Genomic DNA, 10,147 nt, shown 5'->3' on the forward strand with positions numbered 1-10,147 from the left:
TAATCAGAAGGTCATAATTACACATAACATAATACAACTATCCTTTGTACAACCAGAAATGCACCAATCCCCAACCCCAAATACTATTACATAAAGTCAACAATACTTAAAGGCTGATATGAAGACAATAAATCTTATGTCACGTGATAAAGGAGAAAGGAAATAAAATAAAGGTATTTTCTTACTACAAATATACACAAGTACAAACATGTTTTTAACAAAAGAAGGAGGAAATACTCATGATAATCACAGTCCCTGTTCCTGCAACTGGTCATGTGGCCGTAGCTGGTATTGATGGCTACCTTCTACAACCCATTCTGTGTTCCCTTTGCCTTCAGGAAGCACCTCAGCAGGTCATGATTTTTTCCTGGTGGAGTGACCCAAACCTTCATTTTTGAAGAGTCTGGGTCATTTGAAGTCCTGCCTGGATTGGGCTGTTGTAGTTTCCCATTGACATTAATCACAGGGCATGGTAATACTAAGAGACGCCCTAATGGATCTCCTGTATGCCACACATACTCTTCCTTACCTCTGTTGTGGAGTAGTAGACTGATTTCATCTTGATAGTCCAGGTCAGTCACCCCAGCCAACACTGTAACTCCCTTCTTAGCCTGTTGACTTAAAGGTAGGAGGAGCCCAAAGTGTCCAGGTGGCAATCTTAACTTCCAGTTTAAAGGAATGGTTCTTGTGTCTTCTGGTGGCAGTGTTCCTCCATCTGGAGCTAAGACCTCTAGACCAGCAGAACGTAATGTTGCAGGAACAGGAAGTAAAAATTTTGCTAATGGATACTAGGGGTGATGGTGAGTGGTATCACTTCACTTCCACCCCTTGATTCCAGGACCCTTGAATCCTGGCTATGGGAGAAACAGTACCATATACTGGACGCTGATTCAGAGCATACAAGGCCTTCTGGAGAACTTTGCCCCAGCCCTGAAAAGTATTGTCACCTAGTTGGCATTGTAATTGTTACTTCAAAAGGCCATTCCACCATTCTATCAATCCAGCTGCTTCAGGATGATGGAGAACACGGTAAGAACAGCGAATTTCATGAGCATGAGCCCACTGCCGCACTTCTTTAGCCGTAAAGTGAGTGTCTTAGTCAGAAGCAATGCTGTGTGGAATATCATGACGGTGGATAAAGCATTCTGTGAGTTCACAGATGGTAGTCTTGGCAGAAGCATTGCCCACAGGATAGGCAAACCCATATCCGGAGTAAATATCTATTCCAGTGAGGACAAACTTCTGCACTTCTCATGTTGCTGAGCCCATGCGTAACCTCCATCCCCACCACCATGGCCACTTTTTTCATGGGCCCATTGGGCGATGACAGGGGTTTCTGGGGAAAGAGGCTGAGTAGTGTCCACAGAAAGGTTCGTCCTATCCACTTGATTATTAAACTCCTCCTCCACTGAGGTCACCCGTTGGTGAGCACTCACATGGAATACAAATTTCTTCACAGTTTTTGACCACTCAGAGAGGTGCATCTGCATACCTCTTCCCCAGATTTCTTTGTCACCAATTTTTCAATCACGCTTCTTCCATGTGCCCCTGACCATCCAGCCAAACCTTTGGCTATAGCCCTTGAATCAGTATATAATCACACATTGGGCCATTTTCCCTTCCATGCAAAGTGCACAACCAGGTACACTGCTCAAAATTCTGCCTACTGGGAACATTTCCCTTCACCACTGTCCTTCAGGGATGTCCTAGAAAGAGGCTGTAGTGCTGCAGCTGTCCACTTTCAGGAGGCGTCTGCATATCCTGTAGAAACATCTGTGAACTAGGCCCTAGTCTTCTGTTCCTCTGTCAACTGATCATAGGGAACTCCCCATGAGGCCATCGGTGCAGGCTGGGGGAGAGAAGGCAGGGTGGCAGGAGTAGAGACCATGGGCATTTGAGCCACTTCCTCATGTAACTTACTTGTGCCTTCAGGACCTGCTTGAGCCCGATCACCTATCTACCACTTCCATTTGATGATGGAATGCTGCTGTGCATGACCCACTTTATGGCTAGATGGGTCAGAAAGCACCCACTTCATGATAGGCAGTTCAGGTCGCATGGTGATTGATGACTCATAGTCAAAAGTTCAGTTTCCACCAAGGCCCAGTAACAGGCCAAGAGCTGTCTCTCAAAAGGAGAGTAGTTATCTGCAGAAAATGGCAAGGCCTTGCTCCAAAATCCTTGAGGCCTCCACTGTGATTCACCTATGGGAGCCCGCCAAAGGCTCCAAACAGCATCCCTATCCACCACTGATACCTCAAGCACCATTGTATCTCCTGGGTCACATGGCCCAAGTGGCAGAGCAGCTTGCACAGCAGCCTGGACCTGTTGCAGAGCCTTCTCCTGTTCTGGACCCCACTCAAAACTGACAGCCTTTTGGGTCATCAATAAATGGGCTAGAGTAACACACCCAAATGACAAATGTGTTGTGTCCAAAATCCAAACAGGCCTACTAGGCATTGTGCCTCTTTCTTGGTTGTAGGATGGGCCAAGTGCAACAACTTATCCTTCACCTTAGGAGTATGTCTACATGCCCCACACCACTGGACCCCTAGAAATTTTACTGAGGTAGAAGGTCCCTGAATTTTAGTCAGATTTATTTCCCATCATCTGGCAAGCAATTGTCTCGCCAGTAAGTCCAGTGTGTTTGCTACTTCTTGCTCACTAGATCCAATAAGCATAATGTCATCTATGTAATGGACCAGTGTGATACCTTGTGGAAGTGAAAAGTTATCTAGGTCTCTCCGAATAAGATTATGTCACAAAGCCAGATAACTGATATAGCCCTGAGGTAGGACAGTACAGGCATATTGCTGGCCTTGCCAGTTGAAGGCAAATTGCTTCTGGTGGGCCTTATAGACAGGAATGGAGAAAGAGGCATTTTCCAAGTCAATGGCTGCATACCAGGTACCAGGAGACGCGTTAATTTGCTCAAGCAATTTAACTACATCTGGTACAGCAGCTGCAACTGGAATCACCACTTGGTGAAGCTTATGATAATCCACTGACATTCTCCAAGATCCATCTGTCTTCTGCATAGGCCAAATGGGAGAGTTAAACAGAGATGTGGTGGGAATCACCACCCCTGCATCTTTCAAGTCCTTGATGGTGGCACTAATCTCCACAACCCCTCCAGGGATGCCATATTGTTTTTAATTTCCTATTTTTCTAGGTAGAGGCAGCTCTAATGGCTTACATTTGGCCTTTCGCACCATAATAGCCCTCATCTTACCAGTCAGGGAGCCAATGTGGGGGTTCTGCCCGCTGCTAAGTATGTCTATGCCAATTATGCATTCCGGCACTGGGGAAATGAACACAGGATGATTCCAGGGACTTACTGGACCCACTGTAAGTTGGACCTGAGCTAAAACTCCATTAATTAGCTGCCCTCCATAAACCGCTACTTTAACTGGAGGACCACAATGACATTTTGGGACCCCTGGAATCAAAGTCAGCTCACAGCCAGTGTCCAGTAGTCCCTGAAATGTTTGATCATTTCCCTTTCCCCAATGCACAGTTACCCTGGTAAAAGGCCAGAGGTCTCCTTGGGGAAGAATGGGAGAAAGATTCACTGCATAAATTGTTGGTAATGTAGTGAGGTCCTTCCTCAAGGGGGCCCAGCCTCCCCTTCATTCAAGGGTTTCTGTGTCTGTAAACTGGCTCAAGTCTGGAAATTGGTAGAGGGGGCGCTATTCTCTGTTTTTATATTTCAAATTAGTTTTTTGTCCATTTGACCTGCAAGTTTTCTCTTTGTATAACTTAAGTAGGAATGCAGTAGGCTTCCTATCAATTTCACTTCTAGGAACACCATGATTAATTAGCCAGTACCAGAGCTCTACACAAGTCAGACTATTCTGATTGCCACTTTGCCTCTGCTGTCCATTATGGCAGCTATGTCCACCTTGCCTTTGACAGTTGAGTTCTGCCACTTGGCCCCTGTCAGCTCAATTATTCCTACTGTATTTAAATTTTGTAGTTGAGTGACTGAGGTTCTCACCATTAGATCTGACATATAGGACAGCAATTACATAGCTCTTCAAAGATGCAGGTGCTGCCCTCACATATCTATTTTACCACGCATTGGTCAAGAGTTTATCTTCTGGCCCCTCCCAGCTGGGATGAGTAGGTCTAAAGTGATTAATCCACTCTCCACCATCCCAATCTCCCTAAGCCTTTGGATCCCTTTCTCTACATTAAACCAAGAGAGATCAGGCATTTCCAGCTGTCTCACAGTGGCCATCTTTTAATCTATATTTCAGCTAACCAAACAAATAAACTATTAGAACCTTTTTTAACTCCCCAAGCTACAACATTAAATACAGCGTTCTTACTTAGTGGGCCCAAATCATTAAATTCAGCCTGATCAAACTCTATGTTCCTTCCACCATTATCCCATACCCTTAATATTCATTTCCCATGCCTGTTCTCCAGATTGTTCTTTACGTAAATTAGAGAACTCAAGCAGTTCTTTTCGAGTGTAGCTCACCTCCTTGTGGGTCACACTCTCAGCCTCACCTCCAGGGGCCTGCTGGGACTTTCGTCTAGTTATAGGTCTAGAAGCAAACAGATGTGTTGGGGGTGGCTTCTAGGAGAATCAACATTATCTTGCCTGGCAACTGCCTCAAGGGAGGCCATCACTGTTGCCTCAAGCAGTGCAGAGTTTATCTTCTCAGACAAAGGTGGAAAGGCTGATGGCAGAATGGGTCAGGGAGGGGATGTTGCCACTACTGGGGATGGGGAAACTGTTCCTTCTGGCAAAAAAGTTCATCAGAGTTTACAAACGCAGTGTGCACAGCTTCATCAGGGTCCTCCCACACATCCCCATTCCAAGTTACAGGGTCCCATTCTTTTCCAATCAATGCCCTCACTTTAACAGTAGACACCTAGTGAGGCTGTGCATACATCTTTCATTACAGATCAGCCACTCACATGACAACAGCTTGTGTCTAGTTTTCCACAACTTCAGTTCTTTCTCTACAGGAGATAAGAGTCTCACTCAGGGAAAACTTAGCAGATTTGAGGCTCAGTATCTGCTTCTGAAGCTGGGAGGCAGAATCCCTGAGTTCATCATTTTCTTTCATCGCTTTGTTCACTGAACTTAGGAGCAACTAACCAGCTTCGTTATGTTCCTTGGTTCTCCACATATGATCAAAGGTATTATGCATAGAGTCACTAAACTCCTTGCCTCTCATGAGTGGTGAATCAGGAGTGCCAAATGCGTTTATTTTGTATAACTCTAAACAGTTTATTCCAAGGACTATCACTGTTCTCCATACTGTAAGTGGAGTTCTTAGCATTTTGGAATGTAATTATATTAAACAGCCAACTCCAGAAACCCCAAAACCAAGGAAAGAACTCCATCCTTAATATTCTGTTCCTCTAGAACCATTCCTGGTACCAAAATCTGTATTAGTCAGGGTTCTCTTAGAGGGACAGAACTAAAACTAATAGGGTACATATATATCCTATTAGATAGGATAGACAGAACTCATAGGAGATATACATATATTATATATGTATATCGGAGTTTATTAAGTATTAACTTACACTATCACAAGGTCCCACAATAGGTTGTCTGCAAGCTGAGGAGCAAGGAGAGCCAGTCTGAGTCCCACAATGGAAGAACTTGGAGTTCAATGTTCAAGGGCAGGAGGCATCCAGCACAGAGAAAGATGTAGGCTGGGAGGATAGGCCCAACTCTCTTTTTCATGTTTTTCTGCCTGCTTTATATTGGCTGGCAGCCGATTAGATTGTGCCCACCAGATTAAGGCTGGATCTGCCTTCTCCAGACCACTGACTCAAATGTTAATTTCTTTTGGCAACACCCTCCCAGACACACCCAGGATCAATACTTTGTATCCTTCAGTCCAATCAAATTGACACTCAGTGTTAACCATAACACCACCAGAGACAGACAGTTAATAAAAGGAAGGAAAAAAGATCAATAAGATTTGAAATGTCACCCTAAATAATAAACAAATAAATACTAATAAAAACAAGAATAAATACCATGATTTTATTATTAAATTAGGAAACAATTACTTTTTCAGAGATGTAAGTAAATCTTTATTGGGGATATTCAGTGCAGTGCAAAACAGACAAAACTGCAAACTCCTTCGAAAAGATTAGCAAAATCCAAGATGCACAAATCCAAGATGAAATAATAAGCAGCTGAAAAAAATCAGGGTTTTTTTTTTTTTTTGCATTTTTATATTTTGTAATTTTTGTAGGTATATAGTAGGTGTATATATTTATGGCGTACACAAGATATTTTGAAACAGGCATGCAAATGTGTAATAATCACATCATGGAAAATGGGGTATCCATCTCAGGAAATAATTTTAATAATAAGACACTTGGGGAGACAAGATGATCTTTGTACTTTGCAAAGTAAAAGAGCATGTTGCAATGCAATATGTGCAGAATATTTCATTTTCATACAAAATAAACATACGTGTATATAATGTTAACTAATCATAGAGTATAACTTTGTATCTATAACATGATATACACTATAAGGGGGAAGGTATGTGCACACATACAGAAAAATATCTACATGCAGAAGGAAATACACCAAACTATGGATAATAACTGGTCCTAGGCCATGAATTATGGATTCCTTTTCTTGTATGTTTATACTGTCTCTGTTTCTCAAAATGTCAACTGTCAACATGCACATTTTTGGTGAGCAGGAAAACTGTTGTTAGATAAAAATGATTGAGAATAAAAATTCCAAAGGAAAACACAGCTTACCTAAGTACTGATAAAATATTAGCTGAACATAAAATCAAGCAGCTATAAATGAGGCAACCAAAATTTAAACTTTCTACTCTAGCTACAAATAAAATATCCCACAAAGATTTGTAAGGATGTATAATTTCTTTGTGTCATTGTGATATTTATAAAACTAAATTTGCCTAGTTCCATAATATTTAAGGACTAAATGAACAGCACTGTTCTATATAGAAATGCTAAAATCTGAAATAAATGAAATCAATAGTGATCTACCCAATGTAGCTATCCCTACTCCATGTCCTGCATCTCCTATTATTTGGGTCACTTCCTGAGATTACCCAAGGCAAAAGTATATGCCCCTTGGATGAGAAGGAGGGGGCCAGATCTCTCCTTTGCACAGAAATTAAATCAGCCCTTGAGCTTGACTGACTGGACCTGCAGAAGGGAAACTAGAGTGTGGCCTGAGGATGAACTTCAACACACACCCTGGTGAGGCACGACAGATTGAAACTCTACATTTATCTCCAGGACTTCCTGAAATCCCAAGACATTTTTCAAGAAATTTAAAAACTGATGCCTCTATCTGAATCTCTCCAAAAGGAAAATGGAAAAGAAAGAGGGAAGAAGGTAGGTGAGAGGTGGCAAATGTGTGAAGACGCCTGAGGCATGTGGACAGGCTTAGGAGGAGGAGAAAGGAGGCCACCCTGCAGTGGGGTGAGGAGGGGAAGGCAGCAGAAAGATCAAGCTAGTCTAGGCCCATGAAATCTCTAAAGGCACCACAGCTGGCAGCAGAGCCACCTCTAAAGGTTGGGCTTGGAATGTGGCTGAAGGAAGGGGTGGGTTAAAGGTCCACATGAAACAGCGACACCCCAGATGTCCAGTTCCAGCCACAGCACAAGAGGCCATCCCTCTCCATCCTTAGCATGGACCAGCCACCCATGCAGGCTCCTGAAGCAGCTAAAAGCAATTTGAGAAACATTTCTTACTATAGATTCTCTCTTATAAATGAGAATGAGTCCAAATGAAGAAAGACATGCAGCCCTGGGCTTCAAGATACTGCTGAGTATCATGCTGAGCTTTGATGGAGTCTCATGCCTTCAGAGCTGGGGCCGTAGACATCAGAAGGTTGTATGAAGGAGGCACCTGTATGAGAAGCTTTGTGACCCCTTTTATTTCGGGAAGGCTTTTATTTGGGACTTTGAGCTTACGGTTAATACACATTTTAGAGGGTATTATTGCATATTATGCAATAATCTCAAGGCTTTTATGACTTCCATGTGTCCAAATGAAGAGCAACCAACCAAATGAAATTACTCATGAATATTTTTTAATTAAAATAGGACATAAAATTGACTTAACATGCATTCAAATGTCCTACAGTTTATTTGTTGCACTTTGTAACAGAGGTCAACATGTGCCAAAATTGTTTTCATTTATTTCCTTAATACTAAATCAGCTTTAGCAAAGAGGAATAAAATTCCCAAGTACTTACTGTATCTGAGCCAAGTTATTCAATCACCTTGGAACTATTGAATCAGTTTAATTTTTTCACTGGTAACTTCTTATTCATAGTTCTAGATGTTTATTCATGTAACTAAACTAAATACATTGAAAACAGCTTCAAATTATGTGCAAGATTACAATAAGAGGTTGTGTGTGTGTGTGTGTGTGTGCAATCTTATATCTATATTATATACATAGATATCACAGAGAAAGAGAGAGATTCCATAAGTACATTTTGGTTTGCGTTTGCTATCTGCTGTGGTCATGTGCAACCACATAGTTGGTACATAATACATGAACTACTTTTATCCCTGCTTTTCAGTCATGCCACACAAATAATATTTAGCCTAATATTTAGACTGTCTGCTGATGTATTTGGTATGGCTAGAAGAAAATTTTTTTTTATTTCCCAAGTTCTGAAAGCAGCCACACCAGTCTCACCTCCTAGGAGCTAACTCTGGGGCAACTTTATAAAGTCAATTAACAGAAAGTTTGAAGGAAGCTGCATTTGCCACAGTGCAGAGAACAAGAAGCAGTGGGGAAATTGCAAATCTTGCCAATTGTGGGTTCTGCCATTCTGGGATGCAGAAATAAAAAAAAATTAAAAGGCCAGTGCTGGCCCCTGGGATTTCCTTTTCTCTGGGTCCAGCACTTTGGACTCCAGTCAACCCCGGCAGCTGGCATCCCAGACCAGTTTTAGTCGTCAGGTTGGAATCCTGGCCATTCCCACTCAGCGCTTCATCTGTACCCACCACACACAAGGGGCTGTTTGAATGAGACCTTAAGAATCAGAGCTCTGCCTATTCTTCATTTTGGGCAAGATTCATCTTTGTTCCTCAAGAGACAATGACTGTGCTCCCTTTCCTCTCAGTTGAACTCTTGGCAACCCACAAAGAGTAGGGCATCTGCTTCTGCGTGTTCACTTCCCACTGCACTCACTATTCGGATTGCACACATCAACTCTCCAAATGCGTTCGAAATAGATCTGTGGCTCTTGAGTGAGTCCTGTGAGCTTCACAGATCAGATGTGTGTCCTTCATCACCAAATGGATGTGGGAACGGTAAGGATGACTCAGAACAGGAATGAAACTGTGCTCCTCCCCCTGCATCCTGGAAGCCATGACATTTGATTATGGAGGAAATATGTGGTGGGTCCTCATGTGTATGAAGTCTACACAAGGTGTTGGCGGTGTAAAGTCAGGGGAAACATGATCCCAGCCGTCAAGGATATTTCAATTCAGAGATGAAGAATCTATCAGAATGAGATGCATAATACACGTGTGCATCTACTACCTGCTGACCTTAGGGGAGGTCATTTTAAGCTCGACTCCCAGTTTTCTCTCCCACCCACATCCTACTTGTTGCAAATCCTGCCCCATCTTCCGTGTATACTCAGGATCCAACCCTTCTTAAGATTGTCTCCAACCTGCCTGGAGCCATCAGCACCTCTGCCAAATGGGTGCTCAGTTCTACTCTTTTTTTCTTTTCTTTCTTTCTTTCTTTCTTTCTTTCTTTCTTTCTTTCTTTCTTTCTTTCTTTCTTTCTTTCTTTCTTTTTTGAGACAGAGTCTCTCTGTCTCCTGTCTCCCAGGCTGGAGTACAGTGGCGTGATCTCGGCTCACTGCAACCTCCGTCTCCCGGGCTCAAGCAATTCTCCTGCCTCAGCCTCCCCAGTAGCTGGGATTACAGGTGCATGCCACCACGCCCGACTAATTTTTGTATTTTTAGTAGAGATGGGGTTTCATCATGTTGGCCAGGCTGGTCTCAAAATCCTGACCTCAGGTGATCCTCCCGCCTCGGCCTCCCAAAGTGTTGGGACTATGGGCGTGAGCCACGGCACCCGGCCCCAGTTCTACTCTTTACCTCTGCCATCTGTTCTCCAGACAACAGCCAACAATGGTTCTTGTAAA

At 42.9% G+C, this 10,147-nt stretch overlaps 1 pseudogene; it reads right to left on the reverse strand.

Moving 5' to 3' along the window:
- Positions 1-246: 246 nt before the first annotated feature.
- On the reverse strand, positions 247-9,617 carry LOC139362633 (uncharacterized; annotated as a pseudogene).
- Positions 9,618-10,147: the final 530 nt, after the last annotated feature.

The sequence above is a fragment of the Macaca nemestrina genome, chromosome 4 (assembly GCF_043159975.1).
Source record: "Macaca nemestrina isolate mMacNem1 chromosome 4, mMacNem.hap1, whole genome shotgun sequence".
Lineage (NCBI taxonomy): Eukaryota > Metazoa > Chordata > Mammalia > Primates > Cercopithecidae > Macaca > Macaca nemestrina.